This window comes from Zingiber officinale, chromosome 8A, assembly GCF_018446385.1.
Source record: "Zingiber officinale cultivar Zhangliang chromosome 8A, Zo_v1.1, whole genome shotgun sequence".
Taxonomy (NCBI): domain Eukaryota; kingdom Viridiplantae; phylum Streptophyta; class Magnoliopsida; order Zingiberales; family Zingiberaceae; genus Zingiber; species Zingiber officinale.
Genome location: NC_056000.1, coordinates 93,895,222 through 93,921,941, shown reverse-complemented (window position 1 = coordinate 93,921,941; position 26,720 = coordinate 93,895,222). Strand labels below are relative to the sequence as shown.

General features: G+C 38.8%; 1 non-coding gene and 1 pseudogene across 1 annotated transcript; both read right to left on the bottom strand.

Annotated features, from left to right (window-relative positions):
- Positions 1-1,747: 1,747 nt before the first annotated feature.
- Positions 1,748-26,720, bottom strand: part of LOC122011067 — an 86,692-nt pseudogene continuing 61,719 nt past the window's right edge.
- Positions 25,559-25,664, bottom strand: LOC122013109. The gene has a single exon (XR_006120450.1). It is a non-coding gene; the product is annotated as a small nucleolar RNA R71 (small nucleolar RNA).

Below are 26,720 nucleotides of genomic sequence, written 5' to 3'. Positions count from 1 at the left end.
TCCCTTTGTTGACTCGATTTGCATATTGCTCCATTTTCTTCTCAATTTGAGCTTTAACTTGCTTATGAAGCTTCTTCACATATTTTGCCTTTGTTTTGCCATCCTTGTGAACTAAAGAAGAAGTGTTAGGTAAAGGAAGCAAATCAAGAGGTGTTAGTGGATTGAACCTATAAACAATCTCAAAAGGAGAAAATTGAGTAGTAGAATGGACCGCCCTATTATAAGCAAATTCAACATGAGGTAAACATTCTTCCCAAGATTTAATGTTCTTCTTAATAATTGCTCTACGAAGAGTAGAAAGTGTCCTATTTACCACCTCAGTCTGGCAGTCAGTTTATGGGTGGCATGTGGTGGAGAAAAGAAGCTTTGTTCCCAGCTTGTTCCATAAGGTTCTCCAAAAATGGCTTAAAAATTTGGTGTCATGATCTGAAACAATGCTCCTAGGCATGCCATGAAGCCTTACCACCTCTTTGAAAAACAAATCTGCCACATGAGTTGCATCATCCACTTTGCGGCAAGGTATGAAGCGTGCCATCTTAGAGAATCTATCAACTACCACAAAAATGGAGTCCTTACCTTTTTGGGTACGTAGTAGCCCTAAAACAAAATCCATAGACAAGTCAGTCCAAGGAAAATTAGGAATAGGCAAAGGCGTGTAAAGTCCATGAGGTAATGTCTTAGATTTTGCTTTTCTACACACAATGCACAGTGCACAAAATTTCTGCACATCGTGTTTCATGTGTGGCCATTGAAAATGTTCAAGCAGCATTTCTAAGGTCTTTTGAACCCCAAAGTGTCCCATTAAGCCCCTCTCATGTGCTTCCCTAACTGGCAATTTACGCATGGATCCTTTAGGCACACAAAGTCTATTATTCTTAAACAAGTAGTTGTCACGCCTAACAAACCCATTTTGTGATTTCTTTTCACACGCAGCATATAATTGGGAAAACTCATTATCATGTACATACAATTCCTTAATATATTCAAAGACAAGCAATTTAGTTTCAAGTGTAACTAACAAGTTATACGTTCTTAAAAGTGCATCTGCTACAACATTTACCTTTCCTTGCTTATGCTTAATCACATAAGGAAATTGTTCAAGAAATTCGACCAATTTGGCATGCCTTTTGTTGAGCTTCCCTTGCCCTTTCAAATACTTCAAAGATTCATGATCACTATGAATGACAAATTCTTTAGGCAAAAGATAATGCTGCAATATTTGCAATGTTCTAACAAGTGCATACACTTCTATATCATAAGTGGAATAGTTGAGAGTGGCACCACTTAGTTTCTCACTAAAATATGCAATGGGATGACCATCTTGAAGTAAAACAACCCCAATACCCACATGAGATGCATCACATTCAATTTCAAATGATTTGGAAAAATCAGGTAAAGCAAGAATGGGTGCATGTGTGAGTTTATCCTTAAGTGTTTGAAATGCCTTTTCTTGATTCTCTCCCCATCTAAAACCTATGTTTTTCTTAACAATTTCATTTAGGGGTGCTGCCACTGTGCTGAAATCCTTCACAAACCTCCTATAGAAACTTGCCAACCCATGGAAGCTCCTAACCTCACTCAAAGTTTTAGGAGTTGACCAATCTCTAATGGCCTTAACTTTCCCTTCATCAACCTGCACTCCTTTAGAACTTATGACAAAACCAAGAAAAACCACATGATTAGTACAAAAAGAACACTTTTCCAAGTTAGCATATAGTTTTTCCTTTCTAAGGGTATACAAGACAGATTGGAGATGTGCAATATGCTCTACAAAACTCTTGGAATATACCAAAATATCATCAAAGTATACTACCACAAATTTTCCAAGAAATTCTCGTAAGACATGGTTCATAAGCCTCATAAAAGTGCTTGGTGCATTAGTTAACCCAAAAGGCATTACCAACCATTCATACAATCAATATTTGGTTTTGAAAGTTGTTTTCCATTCATCCCCTTCCCTTATCCTAATTTGATGGTCCCCACTTTTCAAATCAATTTTAGAAAAGAAGCAAGCACCATGCAATTCATCAAGCAAATCATCAAGTCTAGGGATAGGATGTCTGTACCGAATTGTGATGTTGTTGATGGCTCTACAGTCAGTGCACATCCTCCATGATCCATCCTTTTTAGGCACCAAAATTACGGTTACAGCACAAGGACTTAAACTTTCTCTAACCCATCCTTTTTGCAATAACTCCTCCACTTGATTTTGTATCTCCTTTGTTTCTTGAGGGTTGCTCCTATAAGCTGGCCTATTGGGCAAAGAAGCTCCAGGAATAAGGTCTATTTGGTGTTCAATCCCCCTCATTGGAGGCAAACCTTGAGGCACTTCCTTGGGAAACACATCATCAAAATCCTGCAAATAACAACATCACTAGGCAAGGAGTTAGTATTAGATTCCATGCAAGTTTCCTTGCAGAAAAGAAGAAATATAGGCTGCCTTGTCAAATAAGATTTCTTCGCCTCACTTCCTCTTGTAAACAAATTTTCTATTTTTCTCTCTTTCTTTTCCTCATTCTCTCTTTTCTTTTAAATTTTATCCTCAAAATCAAGTATTTTCTTTTTCACACACTCTTTCTTTTTCTTAAGCTCTCGCTCCTCTTTTTCTCTTTTCTCTCCCATTTTTATTTGATCCTCACAAACCTCTCTAGGTGATAATGGTACAAGTGTGACTTTGCGAGAATTGTGGACAAAAGAGAACTTGTTGGAGAATCCATCATGGTGAGCTTGCCTATCAAACTGCCAAGGTCTTCTAAGAAGAATGTGGCTTGCCTCCATAGACACAATATCTCATAGAACTTGATCTTCATATTTGCCAATGGAGAAATTAATCAACACTTGCTAGTTCACTACCAATTCACCACTATTACTTAGCCATTGGAGTTTATATGGTCTTGCATGTGGTGTAGTCTTGAGGTTGAGTTTGGTGACCAACCTAGTGCTTGCCACATTGGTACAACTTCCACCATCAATGATCATAGAGCATGTCTTATCTTGAATAAGGCAGCGGGTATGAAAAATATTTTCTCTTTGGTCCTCCTCATGCTCCTTGGCTTGGCTTCCCAATAATCTCCTAACAACCAAGAGATCTCCATCTTGCGCATAGGCTGCTCCATCATTTTCCTCATCGCTTGAGGAAGAGGAATGAGAAGTAATTTCTTCACTAGAGATACTCCCATTATCTCTCACCACCATAGTCTTCTTATTCGGGCATTCAGATGCAATATGACGTTTTCCCAAACACCTAAAACACTTGATATCCCTACTCTTAGAAGTGGAAGAAGAGGTAGTAGGAATAGGCTTCTTAGTGCTTGCTGCCTCCTTAGAATTTGAAGAAGAACCCTCCTTCTTTGGCTTTTCCTTCTCTTTAATTGTTGCTCTACTTTCATTTCTTGATGCACTAAGTCATCAAGCTCCACATAATGTTGTAACTCCACAATGTCTCCAATATCTCGGTTTAGGCCATGGAGAAACCGAGCCATGGTAGCTTCCCTATCCTCTACAATATTGGCTCTAATCAAAGCCACCTCCATCTCCTTGTAGTAATAATCCACAGTCCTACTCCCTTGGGTGAGTCTTTGCAATTTGTGCAATTCCCTATGGTAGTGGGAAGGCACAAATCTCCTTCTCATCAAAGTCTTCATTTCGCCCCAAGTGTTGATAGGATGCTCTCCATACCTTCTTCTCTCCTTTTGCAATTGATCCCACCAAATTAAAGCATAATCGGTGAACTCAAGGGTAACCACCTTTACTTTCTTTGCATCATTGTAATTGTGGCATGAGAAGATTTGCTCTATGTTCATCTCCCACTCAAGATATGTTTCGGGGCCATTCCTCCCTTGGAAGGAAGGTATATGGACTTTCACACCTCCTAGATCATCTTCTCGTCTATATGGTCTCTACCTCCTCTTTTCATGTCTTCTTCCCCCTTCATGCCTCCTTCTTTCTCTTGGTGAATCATAGAATGGGTCACTTTGACGAGATTTTTCATGATTAGAATTGCCCCCACGGTTGGAAACATTTTCTCCTTCAAGTCGGTCCATCCTTTCGTGTATTTCTTCAAGTTGTCTTTGAAGCATTCTTTCAAATTGTTGAGTAAGTGCCTCCATTTGAAGCCTATTAAGATCTCGCCTAGGGGAATGAGGTGATTTTTCCCCACTCATGCTTGCAAAGAAAAAAAAAAAAAGAAGATGACAAGGAAAATTACAAAAGAAATGTTAGACGGACCTCACCACTCTACTCACATGGTCGCACTCAAATTTATCCACTCAGCTTCCTTTATAAGCTCTTAAGGAAAGAGCCTTATCAATATCTTTCTCAAGACAACAAGTAGACAACCAAGTGAATAAGAAACCAACAAGAGAAATGTAACGCCCTGCCCCTCCTGCTAAGGCGACGGGGGTTACTTGCGACACATACATACTTAACACAGCGGAAGTCTTACTTAGAGAATTAAAAAAACATTTTCTTACTTAAAAATTCACCATAGATATAAAAAAACCACATAGCATACCTATCATATTTTTGAGAGTCTTAAATACCCAAACACATACTTAAGGTCATGGAGTCATAAAGTAAAAACATCAGCATGGTAAATTTCTTATTAAATAAAAGCAGGTCATTTCTTTTAGCCAGTCCACTACTGCACACATCCTTCTAGCCCCTCCTGCTGCTCCCCTAGTCCATCCATTTCTTGCCTTTATCTGTGGTACAAGAAAGTAAGCTGTGAGCACTCATGGCTCAGTAAGTTCCTTTCCTACTCACAAAAATCGTAAAGCATATTAAAAACACAAGTCATAAGGCATAAAGACAAATGTATCATGTCAAGAGCATATCATGACATATCATAACATAACATAAAGTATCATGGCATAATCATAAAGTATAAGCATGGTAAATTCATAAACATATATCATGCAACATATGCAACATGTCTTTTGAAAACTTATACAATACATACTTAAACATAATCTCAACATGATTGGGGCCCCGGCTTGTACCACATACATAAATGTGTGCGTCCTATGTAGGTCCAAGGTAGCAAGTCTTGAACCCTACAAGGCATACATACTAGACCCGTTTCTTAGTCCATCGACCTAGGGGCACTTAGGAGCCAATCCCTAACGAGGCCCGTTTCTTAGTCCATCGACCCCGGGGCGCTTATGGAACCCACCCTTGGTACAAGCCATACATAAAGTAAAGTAGCATGTCATACATATCATAGTTCTTATTCTTACATGCATATCATGTTTCTTGACATATCATAAAACATGCATTTTTTTGGGCACACAGCACATGCATGAATCATAGCATACATCATGAACATATCACTTAGCATATCATAAGCATGCATATTTGGGCACACAGCACATGCATGAATCATAGCATACATCATGAACATATCACTTAGCATATCATAAGCATGCATATTTGGGCACACAGCACATGCATGAATCATAAGCTTGCATAATGAACATATCATTTTTATCATATCCTAAAGCATGCATGATTGAGCACATAGCACATATATGGATCATAAGCATACATAAGAGAGCATATCACTTATCCTAAAAAACATAACCATTCATGGAATCATTAAATAACATCTCTTGATTCATTCATAACATGTGCAGTACATCTAGGTCACTAAACCCTTATGGCCGAAAGTCATGAATAGAGGCATGATATCTAGACAACATACAAATATAAAAATCTCATGATATCTTCACATACTAGCATAATAAAGGTCATAAGCATGTTAACCTAAATTTTTAAGCCCTCCTAGGTTTCAAATTCTTCATGGCCGAAACCTTTCATGTAGAGCAAACAAGTTCTAAATAACATACAAACATGTAAACCCTAAGCTCATATCATATCATATTTCATAAGGAACCACTTAAGCATATTTAGTTTGGGTTCTAGGTTCCTTAAGCTCCCAAACTTATCATGGCCGAACCCTAACATGTCTCCTTCTAGGTTACAAGTAGCATGGGAGTATTGAACCTTAAGCCAATATCTTATACATGTTCATGAGAAACAACATAAGCATATTTGTTTTAAATTCCAAACTTCCTAGACCCCTTAACTCAAGGTGGCCGAAACCTATAACTCATGGAATTAGGTTTTTAGTGGCATAAGAGCATGGTAACCACAACTACATTTCATAGTATATATCACAAGACATCATAAGCATATATAAGTTGGGTTCTAAGTTTTCTCTAGGCTTTTAAACTTGTAATGGCCGAAACATATAAATCATGGAACTAGATTTTTAGTGACATAAGAGCATAGGAATCACAACTACATTTTATGGTACTTATCACAAAAACATCATGAACAAATGTAAGTTGGTTTCAAAATTTCTCTAGGCCTTTGCACTAGTATTGGCCGAACCCTAACAAGCATGAACTACATTTCTAGTGGCATAAGAGCATGGAACCACAACTACATTTCATAGTACTTACCACAAGGAGAATCATGAACATATATAAGTTGGGTTCTAAGTTTTCCTAGTCCTTTAATCCAAAGGTGGCCGAAAGTTACATGTACTCAAAATTCTATGTAACAAGCAACCATAAAAACATCCACTAGTTCCATATTATTTTATCAAGAAAGTCATGAGCTTCCTAGCCTTGGTTTAAACTTTCCTAGACTTCAAATCTCATCATAACCGAACCTTTATAAGCATGAAATAAGATTTATAACTAACATACAATCATGGCATAAAACTTCATACCTTGTCTTAGGAACAAATCTTAGCATGCTTAGCCCTAGATTTAAAACTCTCTTAAGCCTTTACTTCTTACATGGCCGAATACTCATGGGCATGAAAAATGGAGTTTCAACAATATACAAGTAGGAGAAAAAGTTAACAACATCATTATCATAGGGTACATAACTCAAGAATAAGGAAACATGCTTAGTTTGAGTCTTAAACTTACCTAGTCTTCTTGTTCATGCTTGGCCGAGAGTTTAAAGCTTATGGATCTAAGTTTTCATCATTTATTCTAGCATGGAAACCTTAGATTAACTTTTTACATAAAATACATATCACAAGAAAGATAGTAAGCATATCCAATTACAACTTTCTTAAACTCTTCTTCTTCTTTTGGCCGAATTTTCTTAAGGCAAGTCCTAGGTTTTTAAGCGATCTAACTCCATGAAAAACCATACAAACTATTGTACCACAGGTGAGGGGAAGCTTACCTAGTAATCACTTGTTAATCTTTAAAGAAATGGTACCCTTGGTGAAGAGGAAGTAGGGGGCTTCTTCTTCTAGCACTCCTTTTGATTTTCTCTTGCTTGGAAGGGTACACCTTGAAGGTTCCTTCTTGTAGTTTAGTTTTCTCTTAGGGAGAAACCTAAACTTGGCTTGTGGAGATGAGGGAGGAGGCTTAGAGTCTCGGCAAGGGTGAGGGAGAAGGAAAAAAAAATGAAAACCTTTAGTTCCTTTCCTTTTTATGCTAAGTAGGTGGAAGTTACCAAAATGAACTTTGCTTCCCTTCCTCCTTATCTCATGCATGTATTTTCTTAATGAGAATATGTCCTCATTCCCTTCCCTAAATTCTTCTCTTTATTATCCTCTTAAACCCCACGAAAATAGAGAAGGAAAGGGAGAAGGACAACTTGTCTTTTGCTACTCTTTTTCCTTAACCAAGAGGTAAACAAGAGAAAGAAGCCACTTGATTTTCCCTTTGTTCCTTCACTAAATTTTAGCTTTACTTTTAACTACAATTCCCATCATTTCCCATTCACATATTATTCATTATCCTAGTGGTTATCATACATAATTTTATTTCTATCCTTTGTGAGAGGTTCAAGGTTCAAACCTTCACCTCTTCTTTTATTTCTCTTTTTTCTTTTTTTTTTTCTTTTTGATTCTTCAAATTTTTAGGCTCTAAAGCAAATAACACCCATATACTTATCTCATAATTTTGTGGGTGTTACAAGAAATATGAGTAGAACAAGTGAAATAAACGGATAAAACGAGAATTTCAGCAATGATCAAGAGCAATGAAAGGAATATATCTTTGAATTTAGATTTCACAAAGAAAGAATATTGAGTCCTTTTAATTCACAAATCCTCCTTTTTTTTTTCAATCAGAAACCCATTACTCTAATGATTCCTTTCTCTCTCTCTCTCTCTCTTTTTTTGAGTTGAGGACCCAAATAGCGAATAGAAATTTATGATAGATAGGGACGGAGAGATCAACAAAGATGGACAAGAACAAAGATGAAAACAAGACACAAACCTGAAAATCAAGGAGCCAAGGCTCTGATACCAAATGATAAGGAACCTTGTAAATGGATCGCCTTGAAATTTAGCTTGGGGAAGGGTATTGACGCCACACTCAAGCAAGATGAGAAGGTGAGTCATAAGTCATGGGGTTTGATCGCCACAAGTTGCCTTGATAAGATCGGAATTAGTTCTTTGCCTAAGAACTAGAAGGAAGCTCTCACCAAAGAGAAACTAAATTTTCATTCAAACTTACTTGATTTTCTATACAAGAGTTCTCCTATTTAACATCCCTTAAGATCTACTATGCACTAATTATGCAATAAATATCATGCTTGCATGCATGGTATTTATTATCCACTAATGCAACCACTAATCCCTAATACTAGCTTAATGCAACCATGCATGCATGGTATTTATTATCCACTAATGCAACCACTAATCCCTAATACTAGCTTAATGCAACCATGCATGCATGGTATTTATTATAATAGCTTAGGAACTCTCAAAAATGCATTAAAAACCCACAAAGGACATCAAAAGTCAGTTTAGAAAAATCCCCCCAAAATGCATACGAAAATGATCCTCATGTTGGTCCAATTTCACTTTCAAATTAAAGGAATGTGATCCATTTAGTTGTTGCCTCCATTGTGCATTGATCCTCCTTTTCCTTGAGCCCCATTATTATGCTTTCCAAAGCTTGCTTCATTCTCTTAGTCTTGGATCTCATCATGGGTCCCCCAATTCCCTTCAATGCCTCTTCTGGGCTCACATCAAAACCTTTCCGAAACGGCAAGGTTTCACCCAATTCATTTTGGGACAGTGGACTAGGGCACTGTAGGATTGCTTAGGAACACTCGTGATGGTTATATCATGGGTAGGGGTGCTGCCCCTAACCCTGCAAGGGGCTTCGTTCCGCAATTGCGCCCGAAAATCGCTAAACGGGACCGCCGAGAATTTTTTCTCATAAAATTGTAAAAATTGTGGGAAAATTTACAGAAATTTATAGGAATTACATAATTTAGAATTATGTATCATTTTGTGATGGTCATGACCCAAAGACCCAAGTTTGATTGAAAAAAATTGTGTTGTAATTTATATTATGGCCTGCGTGCCATTTTTTGTGATGTGCGTGTTGTATATGATACGCAACTTGCGCGTCGTGCCTTTCCTATTTTATTTCCTGTTGTAAAATAGTTTAGACTCGAATGTAACTTGAGTTTCACCTTTGTAATGTACAAAATGAAGCGGTGGAAGGTCCACTCGAAACGGAGTCACGAGGAGGGTGCGAGCAACACAAGGTGGTCACCGGAAGGAGCTTGAGAAGCTGTTAACCTTAGGTTGACCATCCGATCTTCTCATTGGCTTGAGAAGATCGTAATAGGGCCATGACTAATCACAAAAAGTTTAATTAATTGCTTGTGTGTGTATATGTGATACATGCTAGATTAGTAATTAATTAGTGCCTTAACGATTAGATTAGATCTAAGTCGCGCACCTGATGCACCTCCATGATTAGATTAGATCTAAATCGAGTATATGATACACATCATCGATTAGATTAGATCTCAATCGCGTCAACCCGAAATGCCTACCATGCCGTGATACCCATCACTACCTCGATCGCATGTTGTTGTTGAATCTGTCAAAGCAGAGCAACACATATTATCTTGGTAGGGTGCGGAGGGACAATCTTGGTCCCGCCTATCAACGCATGGGTGAGTACAACTCAATTAGATTGAGTAACTAGTTAACTCAATTGGATCGAGTTCAACTATATGCATTTTCCAATGGTTGGTAGATAGGTCAAAATCACATTTATATTAATTCTTGGGCGATTTAGGCAAAGCTAACTCAAGTTTTAATATACATGAGGATCTTGATCCTATAAATAAGAGTTGCATAGAGATCTAATTGGTAATTAGTTATCTACCAATCATACTAAGTCTTGGGCGATTTAGACAAAGCTAACTTAAGGCATAGTATGATGTGGATCTTATACCACTTGAATTATAGAATTTAGTGGGAGTATCATTTAATTAAAGGCCTAATTAGATGATTAATTGGAATATGATATTTATGTTTTTGCATTTTTCTATTATAGATTACCATGTCGTCAAACACGAACTCCTTCTCCCTGCGTTCTATCCTCGATAAGGACAAGCTCAATGGAGCTAACTTCCTGGACTGATATAGGAACTTGAGAATAGTTCTCACACAGGAACGAAAACTGTATGTCCTGGAGCAGCCCATTCCTGAGCACCTCCTGCCACTGCCACGTGAGCTGATCGTGATGCTTACAAGAAGCATCAAGATGACGCATTGGATGTGTCCTGTCTCATGCTCGCGACCATGAACTCTGAGCTTCAGAAGCAACACGAGTTGATGGGCGCTTATGATATGGTTGAGCATCTTCGTCAACTATATCAAGGACAAGCGAGGCACGAGAGATTCGAGATCTCTAAGGTACTGTTTCAGTGCAAGATGCAAGATGGGACTCCCGTAGACCCATATGTACTCAAAATGATTGGGTACATAGAAAACCTACAGAGGTTGAGATTCCCACTTGGCCAAGAGCTGGCCACTGATATGATCTTGCAATCCTTGCCAGATAGCTATAGTCAATTCATTCTAAATTATAACATGAACGAAATTGACAAGTCACTACCCGAGCTGCTTAGCATGTTAAGAACTGTTGAGCTCAACCTTAAGAAGGTTAAGCCCAACTCTATTCTGATGGTTCAGAAACATAAGGGCAAGGGCAAGCCCAAAGGCAAGGGAAAGTCCCAAGCCAAGGGCAAAGGCAAGACATTGAAACCCAAAGGAGGGGTTGCCAAGGATGCTACCTGCTTCCACTGCGGTCAGACCGGGCACTGGAAGAAGATCTTAAGAAGAAGAGAAGTGAGACTTCCACTTCAGGTATATATGTTATAGAAGTCAATCTATCTATTTCTTCATCATGAGTATTAGATACCGGATGTGCTTCTCACATTTGTACTAATGTGCAGGCGCTGAGAAATAACAGGGCATTGACGAAGGGCGAGGTGGACCTACGCGTAGGCAATGGAGCACGGGTTGCTGCTGTTGCTGTAGGAACTTTTTCTCTATCTCTGCCTGTTGGGTTCTTCGAGCCGCGAAAACCGCTTTTTCGCGTCGCGGAAACCCCGAAGGACCCAAAGCCGTAGATCCGTGCAAAGATTCGTATAAAAATTCGAAAAACTATTTCTTGTACGAGTTCAAAAACTGATCTACTACTTAGATCTACGAGGAAAAATGTTTACCCTTGATGCGCGCCCTACGCGTATCCCGCTCTTCCAAGGTGTTGCCGGATCTCAAGACCGTCAAGCGCCGGTCCTCTAGAAGTATCCACACAGACAACTTTGGTGGAGAAAACCTCACACAAAGGTGTGCTAGCACCTTGGTAAGGTTCGGCCAAGTAAGGAGGAGAGGGAGAGGGAGAGCTTGAGAGGAAGAAGAAGAAGATGCACACAAGTGAATGAAAAATGAATTTTTTCACCCAAAAACCAAGTGGCCGGCCACATTTCAAAATTCACATTAATTGCATTAATTGCAATTAATATGAAACCATAAAATCACATTAATTGCATTAATTGCAATTAATATGAAACCATTAAGAGAGTGGCTTTGTTACTTCCATGAGGTGGCACCCATGATGATGTGGAACATCATTATTGGTCCACCTAATGCCAACTCACCAATGATGTGGCAAAAAGGTCAAGTCAAAATTGACCTTTGGTCTTCCTTCTCAAGTCAAGTCAAACTTGACTCCATCTCTACCATGGTGGATCTAATCCAACCATTTGATTCGAGCCAACTTAATATAATGAATCTAATTCATTAAATTAAATTGATTCAATGAGTCAAAATCTAAATTAGACTCATTTAACACATGAATCAACTTGAGTCGAACTCAAGTTAGCCCAATTAGGATTACTCTTAATCCAATTTGATTCATTAAATGAATCTAATCCTCTTGGTTCATGATATGAACCTAATCTCCACCTAATTGTCCTAAGTGTGTGACCCTATAGGTTCTTGTAACGTTGGCAATGCCCTAAACCCATTTAGGAGCATAAGTAATGAGCGGTATCTAGCAACACATCATTACTACCCAAGTTACAAGAATGTCGAGATCCGACATCACCTTGTGACTACCAATTGTGACTACTCACAAAATAATGACAAGTGTCCTTCTATCCTAGACATCTAGATTGATCAATATGAGGCATAGACCGTGTCATCCTCTAATCAATCTAAATCTTGAACTCCAAGTAGACTCACTTGATCAAATGAGCTCAACATCTAATGTTGACTCATTTGGGCATAGCCATGCACTTAGTGGTCTCACTCTATCAAGAATAGCGATGTCGCTCCCGTCATATGGGAGGGATAGATCCCATCTACATCACTCACATCCCTCTGCATAATTCGTTACATACCCAGTAATCGCCTTTATAGTCCACCCAGTTATGGGTGACGTTTGACGAAACTAAAGTACATAACTCCTTATGTAGGGATCCATGGTGACTTCAGGTCTAAGGACTAATAGTCATACTAATAGTCACATGAGAAAGTATATGACACTCATATAACGATCCATGATACTTTCTCATGGCGGGTCATTCGGTATACATTCTCTAATGCATACCCATGTGTCAGCTTGATATCTCTATATCCATGACTTGTGAGATCAAGTCATCGAGCTGACCTACATGCTAGTCTTATTGTATTAACATTGTCCCTGAATGTTAATACTCGACTAGAAATGATTTAGAGTAGTGTTCCCTATATCATCTCACTATCGATTCAACTAATCGATTGATATAGGTATGAACCTTCTACTCAAGGACGCTATTATACTTAGTCTATTTGGCACTAATATAAATAAGTATAATAACCAAACAAATGCCTTTATTGATATACAAGAATATGATATACATGAGTCCATACAATCATCAAATGATTGGCTCTAGGGCTCTAACTAACACTGCCATCTGGGCTTGTACTAGAATTGGATGATTGTTGTTATGTGTCTGCTTTGACTAAGAACATTAGATCAGTTTCTTGTTTAGACAAGAAAGACTTTTCATTTATAATAAAGAACAAATATTGTTTAGTTTATTTAAATGATGTGTTCTATTGTAGTGCACCTCTGATGAACGGACTCTACATTCTAGACCTTGAAAACCCTATCTATAACATAAGTACCAAGAGGTTCAAGTCAAATGACATGAACCAAACCTATATCTGGCACTATCGCTTAGGTCATATAAATGACAAATGCTTATCCCAGCTCCATAAAGATGATTTGCTGGACTCATTTGATTTTGAATCTTATGAGACATGCAAGTCATGCCTACTGGGCAAGATGACCAAGACTCCCTTTAGTGGACACAACGAGAGAGCTGTTAGTTAGAGCTCTAGAGCCAATCACTTGATGATTGTTGTATAGACTCGTTGTATCATATTCTTATATACAAATAAAGACATTTGTTTTTGGTTATTATACTTACTTGAATTGGTGCCAAATAACTAAGTATAATAGCGTCCTTGAGTAGAAGGTTCTTACCTATATCAATCGGTTAGTTGAATCGATAGTGAGATGATATAGGGAACACTACTCTTAATCATTCCTAGTCAAGTATTAGCATTCAAGGACAATGTTAATGCGACGAGACTAGCATGTAGGTCAACTCGATGACTTGATCTCACAAGTCATGGATATAGAGATATCAAGTTGACACATGGGTATGCATTGGAGAATGTATACTAAATGACCCGCCATGAAAAAGTATCATGGATCGTTATATGAGTGTCATATACTTTCTCATGTGGCTATTAGTATGACTATTAGTCCTTGGACCTGAAGTCACTATGGTTCCCTACATAAGGAGTTACATACTTTGGCTTCGTCAAACGTCACCCGTAACTGGGTGGACTATAAAGGCGATTACCGGGTATGTAACAAATTATGCGGAGGGATGTGAGTGATGTAGATGGGATCTATCCCTCCTATATGACGGGAGTGACGTCGATATTCTTAATAGAGTGAGACCACTAAGTGCATGGCCATGCCCAAATGAGTCAATATGAGATGTTGAGCTCATTTGATTGAGTGAGTCAACTTGGGATTCAAGATTTAGATTGATTAGAGGATGACATGGTCTATGTTTCACATTGATCAATCTAGATGTCAAGGATAGAAGGACACTTGTCATATATTGTGAAGAGTCACAATTAGTAGTCACAAGGTGATGTTAGATCTCAACATTCTTATAACTTGGGTAGTAATGATGTGTTGCTAGATACCGCTCATTACTTATGCTTCTAAATGGGTTTAGGAGCATTGCCAATGTTATAAGAACCTATAGGGTCACACACGAAGGGCAATTAGATGGAGATTAGGTTCATTTGATGAACCTAAAGGATTAGGTTCATGTGATGAACCAAATTGGATTAAGAGTAATCCAAATTAGGCTAATTGAGTTGGACTCAATTTGGTTCATGTGTTAAGTGAGACTAATTTGGACTTTGACTCATTTAATTAATTTAATTCAATGAATAGAGATTCATTAAATTAAAATTGACTTGAACCAATGGTTAGATTAGATCAACCAAGGGAGAGAAGTGGTCAAGTTTGACTTGACTTGAGAGGAAGATGAAGGGTCAAGTTTGACTTGACCATTTGTGTAACGCCCGCCCCTCCTGCTAGTAGGGTGCGGGGTTACGTACTTAACCATTTCTATTTCTATTTGCGGAAGCGTATATGCATATTAAAATTTCTTTTGAAAATAAAAACACATAAGAATATTTTGAAGTCATATGAACAATAACATAACACACTTGTCCATGTTAACATAACCAAATAACTTAAGCAGGTCTTCACTTGCCTTAGCCGAGCCACCACCACACACATCTCCTTGCCTCTCCTGCAGCTCCCTTAGGTCATCCATTCTTTGCCCTTATCTGTGGTACAAGGAAAGTAAGCTATAAGCACATAGGCTTAGTAAGATCCTTTCCTACTCACAAAATCCATATATCAATGCATAAACACATAAGCATACGACCATAAAAATATGATCATCTAACATCATAAGGGCATAGCATGTTATATCATAAATCATAAGGAACATCATGCTAAATCATATCATAAATCCAAATATCATAAGAGCATAACATGTCATATCGTAAATCATATCATATCAGTTCATAAATAATATCATGCTATATCATATCATAAATCATCATGTCCTATAAATCATAATCGTATCATGCAAGATGTCTTTTAAAACATATGTCATGTTATATGCAAGATGTTTTAAAACATAGCATATAGTACTTGAACATAATATCATCATGAGGGCCCGACTTGTACCACATACATACATAAATGCGCGCAATCCCTAGGACAGGGTAGCTAGCCCCGAATCTACTAGGGATCTAGGTCCGTTCATAGTTCGTCGACCTAGGGGCATACTAAGGAGCCCATCCCTTTACTAGATCCGTTCATAGTCCGTCGGCCTAGGGGCGCTTATGGAGCCCACCCTTGGTACAAGCCATACAAAGTAAAATATCATATCATGGTTCATATCATAACATAACCCATCTTATCTTATCATATCATGAGGAGTAAAGCATGCATATTTGGGCACACAACACATGTATGGATCATAAACATACATAATGAACATGTCATTTATCACATCATAAAGCATGCATATTTGGGCACACAGCACATGCATGGATCATAAGCATACATAATGAACATGTCATTTATCATATCATAAAATATGCATATTTGGGCACACAGCACATGCATGGATCATAAGTGTACATAATGAACATGTCATTTATCATATCATAAAACATGCATAATTGGGCACAAAGCACATGCATGGATCATAAGCATACATAATGAACATGTCATCTATCATATCATAAAACATGCATAATTTGGCACAAAGCATATCATAAAAGACACAATCATGCATAGCATTAGTAAATAACATTTCCTAATACATAACACATCATGTGAGGCTTATCTAAGCTTTTAAATTCATAATGGCCGAACCACTCATAAGGAGAAAACCAAGCTATAGGCAACATGCAAGTGTGAACACCTAGCTAAATTCATATCATATTATCAAGAGGTACATGAGCATGCTAGGTTAACTTTTTTAGCTTCTCTAAGCCCTAGTTTGGTTCTTGGCCGAACCTTACATGAAGGGAAAACTAGGTTTTAAATCAACATATAAGTATAATCACCTAGCTAAATTCATATCATATTATTAAGAAATACATGAGCATGCTAGGTTAACTTTTTAACTTCTCTAACCCCTAGTTTTGTTCTTGGCCGAAACATACATGAAGAAAATGCTAACTTTAAAACAACATATAAGCATGAACACCTAACTACATTCATATGACATTATCAAGAGATACATGAGCATGCTAGGTTAACTTTTAGCTTCTCTAAACCATAACTTTGGGTTCTTGGCCGAACCATCCATGAAGAGAAAACTAGGTTTTAAACAACATGTAAGCATAATCACCTAGCTAAATTCATATCATATTATCAAGAGGTACATGAGCATGTTAGGTTAACTTTTAGCTTCTTTAAAACCCTAATTTTGGTCTTGGCCGAAACACACATGAAGGGAAACTAGGTTTTAAATCAACATATAAGTATAATCACCTAGCTAAATTCATATCATATTATTAAGAGATACATGAGCATGCTAGGTTAACTTTTAGCTTCTTTAAAACCCTAATTTTGGTCTTGGCCGAAACACTCATGAAGGGAAACTAGGTTTTAAATCAACATATAAGCATAATCACCTAACTAAATTCATATCATATTATTAAGAGATACATGAGCATGCTAGGTTAACTTTTAGCTTCTTTAAAACCCTAATTTTGGTCTTGGCCGAAACACACATGAAGGGAAATCTAGCTTTAAACAACATTCAAGCATAAGAAAAACCAACCCAATCCCTTAACCTAGCATACATATCATAAGGAAGTAGTAAACATGGTTAGTTTAGGTCTTAAGCTTTCCTAGGTCCTTCATCTATACTTGGCCGAAAGTTCATGTTTAAAAATCTAGGTTTTAAGTCAACATACAACATGAGAACATTAACTAGCTTCTTATACTAGGGTACTTATCATAAGAACAGAATAAACATGCTTTATTTAGATCTTGATCTATCCCAAATCTTTCCTTTTATTTTATACTTGGCCGAAAGTTCCAACTTGTGACCCTAGGTTTTAAGCATTCTACTCCTATGTAAAAACAAAAGCAACTTGTACCACAGGTGAGGGGATACTTACATCCTTTCGCTTGTGATTTTTCTTAAAGAAAGATACTCTAGGTAAAAAGGAAGAAAAGAGCTTCTTCTTCTAGCACTCCCTTTGATTTCTCTTGCTTGGGAAGGGGTAGACCTTGAAGGCTCCTTCTTGTAAATTAGTTTTCTTGGAGAGGAACCTTAGCTTAGCTTTTGGAAATGAGGAGAAGGAGAGCTTTTGGTTTCGGTGGAGAATGAAGAAGGAGAAGGAAGGAGGAAGAAGAAGAAAGGATTAATCACTTGTCTTTTCTTCTTTCCATCCTATTTATTTCCTATGTAATGAACATACCTCCATTCATCCCCCTTAGCCCTCCTATTTTCTTCACTCTTTTAATTCCACGAAAATAGAGAGGAGGGAAGCAAGCAACTTGTCTTTTGCTTGCTTCTTCTCTTAACCAAGAGGAAGAGAAAGTAAGCTACTTGGGTTTCTCTTGTTCCTTTATTTAACCATCCTCTCACCTTTAACTAATATTTCTATTCTTTTCTATTTACATATCATTCATGTCTCTAGTGGTTATCATACACCAATTTAACTCTATCATTTGTGGGAGGTTCAAGGTTCAATCCTTGACCACACCTCTTTTTATTTTGGTTTCTATTTTCCCCTTTTTCTCTTCCTTTATTTCATTCTTCTATTTTAAGGAAAAATACCCCTAGGTATAGCTTAGTATTTTGTGGGCGTTACAATTTGCCACCTCATTGGTGAGTTGACATTAAGTGGCTAATGGTGATGTGCCACATCATCAAGGCTAGTACATGTGTGTGCCACCTCATGAGGGAGATCAATAGCCTTGACTTTTGATATTCCATGGGATTTAAAAGCCTTTCATGAAAGTGGCCGGCCACTTAATCATCTTGGGAGTTTTCATTTTGTTTTGAAAACCTCCATCTTCTTCCTCAAGCTTTCTCCTCTCCCTCTCCTCCTCTTTGGCCGAGACTTCTTGGAGTGCTAGCACACTCAAGATTTCTTCTCCATCTCTTGCTTGTGTGGATACACATAGAGGAGTATCTACTTTGATACTCTCGAGATCCGACAAACCTTAGACGAGCGGGATTAAGCGAAGGGCTTCACATCAAGGATAAATTCTTATCTTGTAGATCTAAAGTAGATCTAGGCTTAGAAAACTCGTATGTGAAAGTTTTATGAAATTTTTATTTCTTCGCACGGATCCGGTGGCGGGGTTACGTGGTTTCTGCAATGCAAAAAGCGATTTTTGCGGCCCGTAAAACCCAATAGTGGTATCAGAGCCACGTGCGAAGTGCGTACGAGTTTTATTTTGAATTTTATGAAATTCTACAGATCTGTAAGTTTCTGTATTTTTATGATTTTTATAGATTTTATGGGTAATTTTCTCATAGAAGCGAAGCACAAGTGTTTAGACACTTGTAGGCTTCGACTACCGAGAAAATATTTCCGAAACGGCAAGGTTTCGCCCCCAAATCATTTTGGGACAGCGGGTTAAGGCGCTGTAGGATCGCTTAGGAACACTCGCGATGGTTATATCGCGGGTAGGGGTGCTGCCCCTGATCCCACAAGGGGCTTCGTTCCGCGATTGTGCCCGAAAATCACTAAACGGGACCGCTGGGAATTTTTACTCATAAAAATTGTAAAAATTGTAAGAAAAATGACAGAAATTTATAGAAATTACATAATTTGGAATTATGTATTATTTTGTGATGGTCATGGCCCAAAAGACCCAATTTGATTGGATATTGTGTGTTGTAATTCATAATACGGCCTGCGTGTCGTTATGTGATTGTGCGTGTTGTACATTTGATACGCGACCTGCACGTCGTGCCTTTCTATTTATTTATTCCTGTTGTAAATAGTTTAGACTCGAATGTAACTCGAGTTTCACTTTTGTAATGTACAAAATGGAACGGTGGAAGGTCCACTCGAGACGGAGTTACGAGGAGGGCGCGAGCAACACAAGGTGGTCAAAGGAAGGAGCTTGAGAAGCTGTTGACCTTAGGTTGACCATTCGATCTTCTCATTGGCTTGAGAAGATCGTAGTAGGACCATGACTAATCACAAAATATTTAATTAATTTCTTGTGTGTGTATATATGATGCATGCTTGATTAGTAATTAATTAGTGTCTTAACGATTAGATTAGATCTAAGTCGCGCACATGATGCACCTCCACGATTAGATTAGATCTAAATCGAGTATATGATACGCATCGTCGATTATATTAGATCTCAATCGCGTCAACTTGAAATGCCTACCATGCCGTGATACCCATCACTACTTCGATCGCATGTTGTTGTTGAATCTGCCAAAGCAGAGCAACGCATACTATCTTGGTAGGGTGCGGAGGGACAATCTTGGTCCCGCCTATCAACGCATGGGTGAGTACAACTCAATTAAATTGAGTAACTAGTTAACTCAATTGGATCGAGTTTAACTATAGGCATTTTCCAATGGTTGGTAGATAGGTCAAAATCACGTTTATATTAACTCTTGGGCGTATTAGCCAAAGCTAACTCGAGTTTTAATATAAATGCAGATCTTGATCCTATAAACAAGAGTTGCATAGAGATGTAATTGGTAATAAGTTACCTACCGATCATACTAAGTCTTGGGCGATTTAGCCAAAGCTAACTCAGGGCATAGTATGATGTGGATCTTGTCCCACATGAATTATAGAATTTAGTGGGAGCATCATTTAATTAAAGGCCTAATTAGATGATTAATAGAATATGCTATTTATTTATTTTCTGTATTTTTCTGTTGTAGATAACCATGACATCAAATACGAACTCTTTCTCCATGTGTTCCGTCCTTGAGAAGGACAAGCTCAACGGAGCTAATTTCTTGGACTGGTACAGGAATCTGAGAATCGTTCTCACACAAGAACGTAAACTGTACGTTCTGGAGCAGCCCATTCCGGAGGCACCTCCTGCCACTGCCACACGAGCTGATCGTGATGCTTACAAGAAGCATCAAGATGACGCATTAGATGTGTCATGTCTTATGCTCGCGACCATGAACTCTGATCTTCAGAAGCAACATGAGTTGATGGGCGCTTATGATATGGTTGAACATCTTCGTCAACTATATCAAGGACAAGCGAGGCACGAGAGATTCGAGATCTCTAAGGTACTATTTCAGTGCAAGATGCAAGATGGGACTCCCGTAGGCCCATATGTACTCAAAATGATTGGGTACATAGAAAACCTACAGAGGTTGGGATTCCCACTTGGCCAAGAGCTGACCACTAATCTGATCTTGCAATCCATGCCAGATAGCTATAGTCAATTCATTCTAAATTATAACATGAACGAAATTGACAAGCCATTGCCCGAGTTGCTTAGCATGTTAAGAACTGCTGAGCTCAACCTTAAGAAGGTTAAGCCCAACTCTATTCTGATGGTTCAGAAACACAAGGGTAAGGGAAAGCCCAAAGGCAAGGGAAAGTCCCATGCCAAGGGCAAAGGCAAGGCACTGAAATCTAAAGGAGGGGTTGCCAAGGATGCTACCTGCATCCACTGCGGTCAGACCGGGCACTGGAAGAGGAACTGTAAAATCTACCTGGAAGATCTTAAGAAGAAGAGAAGTGAGACTTCCACTTCAGGTATATATGTTATAGAAGTCAATCTATCTATTTCTTCATGGGTATTAGATACCGGATGTGCTTCTCACATTTGTACTAATGTACAGGTGCTGAGAAATAGCAGGGCATTGACGAAAGGTGAGGTGGACCTACGCGTAGGCAATGAAGCACGTGTTGCTGCTGTAGCTGTAGGAAGTTATCATCTATCTCTATCTTCTGGGCTTGAATTAGAATTAGATGAATGTTGTTATGTGCCTGCTTTAACTAAGAACATAATTTCAGTTTCTTGTTTGGACAAGAAAGGTTTTTCATTTATAATAAAGAACAAATGTTGTTCAGTTTATTTAAATGATATATTCTATTGTAGTGCACCACTGATGTGTTAGGATCTTCGGATGGCTAGAGAGGGGGGGGGTGTGAATAGCCTCTTCGCAAACTTACATAAATTTTCTTCCAGAACTTTGTTAGCACAGCGGAAATAAGCAAAAACAAACTAATACAAGGAAGAAAACAAAACACCACTAACACAATGATGTACGAGGTTTGGGGATAACTTGCCCCTACTCCTCGGCGTGTCCGTAAGGTGGACGATCCCTTGATCTTTCGGTAGATCAACCTCCGGACAGATTCCGGCTAAGTATTTCTCCTTCTCGGTGCAGAAACCTCTCCACAAAAGTCACAGAAAACGATATGAAATGAAGCACAGACTTACAGAGCTTTGTGGCTAAAGGAATGAACAAATGAACTCACAGCCATAATGAAAACAACGCGCAAAGACAGAAGGATTCCTCAGCCAAGAGCTCAACCACACATCACCCTTGCTTTGGTCGACAGAGAGTTTTTCCTTAACCTTCGCAAACCTCTCTTCTTCCTCCTTCTTATTCTGCTTTCTCACTGCGTTTGCCTGCATCGAATCACTGCAAGCTGCATAGAATCGCTGCAACCTATATCGAATCACTGCGATCAACTCAGGCGTCGCCAATCACTTCTCCTCCTCATCTGGTCCTCTGAACTCACACCAATACCATCCATGGTCTTCACTGGTGTCTTCTGAGCTCGAACCAATGCCAAGGAGTCAAGCTGATTGCAGCCAGAACATACCCAGATCGCCAGTATCCGTTGATGCTTCAAATGCACCATTTGCAGTCAAGCTCAGTAGAAAGACCATTTTGTCTTATTCCTCTAATAGACCTTAATTTGAATTAAAGCATCGTCATGATACCTGCAACCTGTAACTCAAAAAGCTCACAGAAGATCGTTAGTTCAGAGAAATCAGAAGTTGCAGAAAAACAGCAGAATACAAACGACATCGCTGTGGATCGGTCAGCAGACCGATCCATGGTTCTCTGGATCGATCAGGACATATCCTGATCGGTCTGGGATGGTACTGATCGGTCTGTGGACCGATCAGGCCTTAGGCTGATCGGTCCCCATACCGATCAGCCAACTCTGTGTGAGAGTTGGCCTCGTCTCTGATCGGTCTCCAGATCGATCAGTAACTCTCACAGAAAGCTACTGATCGGTTACTGATCGGTCACCAGACCGATCAGTCAACCAGCAGATCACTGGATCGGTCACCAGACCGATCTAGGTTTAGAGCTCCCAGCCCTAAACTCTACCTGGTCCTGAGAACGAGCTACCGAGCCCTCTCTGACCTAGTCAGAGCTACCGAGCAACCGAGCTACTGAGCTACCGAGCTACCGAGCTCTCTCCGATTTCGTCCGGAGAACGAGCTACCGAGCCCTCTCCGACTCCATCTGGTCCAGAGAACGAGCTACCGAGCCCTCTCTGACCTAGTCCGGAGAGCGAGCTGTCGAGCTACCGAGCTACCGAGCTACCAGCTCTTGATGTGCGTAGATTATATACTCTTTTATGCATGTTTTTACGCACATTTACATACTTTGAGCATGCTTAATCTATGCATTTTTATACTTCCGGCTTTCCTTTTAGCATATTTACTCTTTTGGTTCGGAGATCTGCTTTTTGTGCATTTTCTGTACACAGGAGTCGAAATTGGTGAAGATTATGCGTCCTCGGGCGAGCTTGGAAGTAATTGAAGGGAGAGATCATCAGGCCGTGTACCACACATGGCCGTGTAGTCTTAACAGGAAGGGAAGAGGACATGGCCGTGTGAATCTCACACGACCGTGTCTTGATTTGAAGAAATCAGAGCAGATGCCTTACATGGCCGTGTGGATCTACACTGCCGTGTGAGGTTTCCAGAGGCCAAGCAGGTGGTGGCCGTGTGCATCACACGACCGTGTGAAGTTTCCAGAGGCCAAGCAGGTGGTGGCCGTGTGAAGTTTCCAGAGACCAAGCAGGTGGTGGCCGTGTGGATCTACACGGCCGTGTGAGGTTTCCAGAGACCAAGCAGGTGGTGGCCGTGTGCACCACACGGCCGTGCAGCTTTGGCAGAGAAGGAACTGGACATGGCCGTGTGAATCTCACACGGCCGTGTCGTGGGGCCGTGTGGCGCCCGATTTCCTCCTCTATTTAAACCTTCCTTCATGAATTGAAAGGGGATCTCTCCCCCTTTGGGAGAAGGCAAGATTTGGTGGTTTCCTCCCATTCTTGGGAGGATTTCTGGGCGATTCTAAGGGAGATCTTGACGATTTCGACTCCGGAGCGAGGATTGGATCCGAAGACGAGGCTTCTTCGTAGATAAGTTTTCTCTTTCCCCCTCTTGTTGGTTTCTTGGATTGGGGATTTAAGAAATGCTTGTAATCTTGATTTCTTGGGATTTTCTTCCTCGATTCATGGAGTAGATCTTGTATTCTAGGATTAAGGGAGTATTTGTATGATGGATTGATGTAATCTCTTATGGATTTGCCATTTGTCTTGTTTCAATGACATTGTCTTGCTTGTATCAATTAGATCTTGAATGATTAATGATGATTTGTGCTTAATTCTCATTCTTGGTTGATTGTTTGGATTTCTTGTGGACTTTGTAGAGATAAACTCTCACTCGATCATCCGAGGGATCCACGTGACAGGTGCAAGCCCGTGTAAGGACGTTTGAGAGATAATCTTGAAGAGGAAATATGAATATTCAAGAGAGTAGGATGGATTTCGTGATTAGTTTCTTGTATCTTGATAGATTAATAAGTTGTGGGCTTCTATGTTGATATCCGAGGAAGGCATAGTAATAGGTGCACTTCTGTGTAAGGACAACGTAGGTTCACATCTAATTGATCATATTTAGATACATTTCTCGGTCCTTAGCCGGTTATCTATTGCAAGAGAGAACCGGCAACTTTCTACAAGTGTTTGACAATTGAGGGAAAATAATTGGTGAACCATTTACATTCAAGAAATCTTACAAAGAAACCGAAGCTCCTAGAATCTCCTTTATCATAACCCAAAACACTAAACTCTTGTTTGTTGATTTTTAATATTAGATTTGTTTACCCTTACTTTGCATTTGAAACAATTGGATAGTTGTTTAGCTAATTCGCATTGAGACATTTCTAGTGCTTATTCCAGTCCCTGTGGATACGATAATCTTTTATATTACTTGCGACATTTCCGTACACTTGCGGAGCGTAACAAGTTTTTGGCGCCGTTGCCGGGGACTGCGCTATAACATTAGGAATTATCAATTGAGTTAGACTAAACATAACTTTTCTTTCTTTCTTTACATTTTCATAGTTGTAACTTTAGAATTCTGTTTCTATAAGCTTTTCTTTTCTTGAATAACATTCTTGACAATTCTTTTTGTTGCAATTTTAATTTTAATTCTAACTTTGCATTCTTGATTTCTAGCACTCTAATCTAACTTTTCTCTGTTTTCTCTTTTGATCTAGTTTCTTTCTTCTTTTCTTTTGTAAACATATCTTGTAATCTTTAGCATATGAATTATTCTAGATATTCTTCTTTTTCCTTTTATCTTTTCTTTCTTGTTTTCATTATGCATTTTCTTTCTTGCAATTTAAATTCTGCATTTGCTTTCTTGCTTTTCATATTGCATTTTATTTCTTGTTTTTGATTCTTGATAATTTTCTTTTTCTCCTTGAATATCCATGAGCACTAACATGTCAAGCAGGCCCATGAGAAATTTTTCTACACCCTTTTCTGCAAGATTTTTATCTCCCATTGTGCAACCTCAAATTGAAGCAGAAAGTTTCCAACTAGACCCAGAGATAATTTTCATGATACAAGGTCACAAATTTGGAGGAGAAGTATCAGAAAGTCCTTATCTGTATCTTGAAACATTTTTAGAGATTTGTGATTTGGTGAAATGTGAAGGAGTATCAGTGCAGATTCGATTGATGACATTTCCTTTCAGTATCAAGGATAAAGCAAGGACTTGGCTATATTCTCTCTGTCCTCAAAGCATCACAAGTTGGGAACAATTGGAGAAGCAATTTCTGAATCATTTTTTCCCTCCAAGTAGAACGGTGTATATGAGGAATTGCATAACAAATTTTGCTCAGGCATATGGAGAATCATTATTTGAAGCATGGGATAGATTCAAGAGTCTTCAAAGATAGTGCCCTCATCATGGTTTTGAAAAATGGTTGATTTTGCACATATTCTATGGGGGAATTTCTTTCTCAGACAAGACTTTATTGGATTCATCAGCTGGAGGTTCTTTTATGGACAAAAGTGTAGATGAAGCTTATTCGTTAATTGATCAAGTGACATTGAACCTCCATGAATGGTCGAACAAAAGTTGGATGGAATTTCCCTCAGATATTCAAGAAGTGCAAGCCATAAATGTAAGAGAGCCTGTCAAACAAAATGAAATTCAACCACCTAAAAATGTTGAAATTCACAAGTCACAGAGTGAGGAGTTCAAACATTTGGGGGCAAAGCTTGATAGTATTGTTTCAAAATGGTTTAAAGAAGATCCCCCTCCTACACAGTCAAGATCCAATGAAAAGTGTGATGATGTTGGGTTGAGAAGTGGCAAAAATCATGAAGAACTTCTGAAGAATGACATGTTTAGAATTGAGGAGAAGAATAATAGAAGATCACAAGAACTCAGTTCCATTTCTCTGGGAAGTTCCCAAAGGCCGAGTACCTTTCCCTCAACGATTAATCACACCAACATTAGATAAGCAAGTTGGACCTCCTCCAAAAGCTCAAAGGAATTTGGGAAAAAGGAGTTCGGTCTTTCCCAGGACCTTCATTAAGGATTCCTTTTCCACAAAGGTTAGTGGGGTCAATGAAAATAAAGACTTGGCAAATCCTGTGACACTAATATGGTTGAGTGTAGATTTTTGAATATATATGAAGATGAAGATTTTTCAGATGAGGATTTTATTGATAATGTAGTGGTAAATAAGTTTTCAGATCTACCTCAAAATTTTATAAGGTGTTATAGTGACATTGAATTTTCAGATGATGAATGTGATGTGGTAGATCAACTTAAAACTGCAAGTGAAGTTATTGATCCTCTTGTTATTGATTCTCCTATTGAGGACATAGATGTTGGTTTATTTTTTGATGTATGTGTTGATGATGATGATATGGAAGAATGTGTAGGGAGCTATGTTGTGGAAGCAGCATCTCAAGGATCACCACCTTTGTCAAGACAACCCTTAGAGGTTTTAAGAATTGA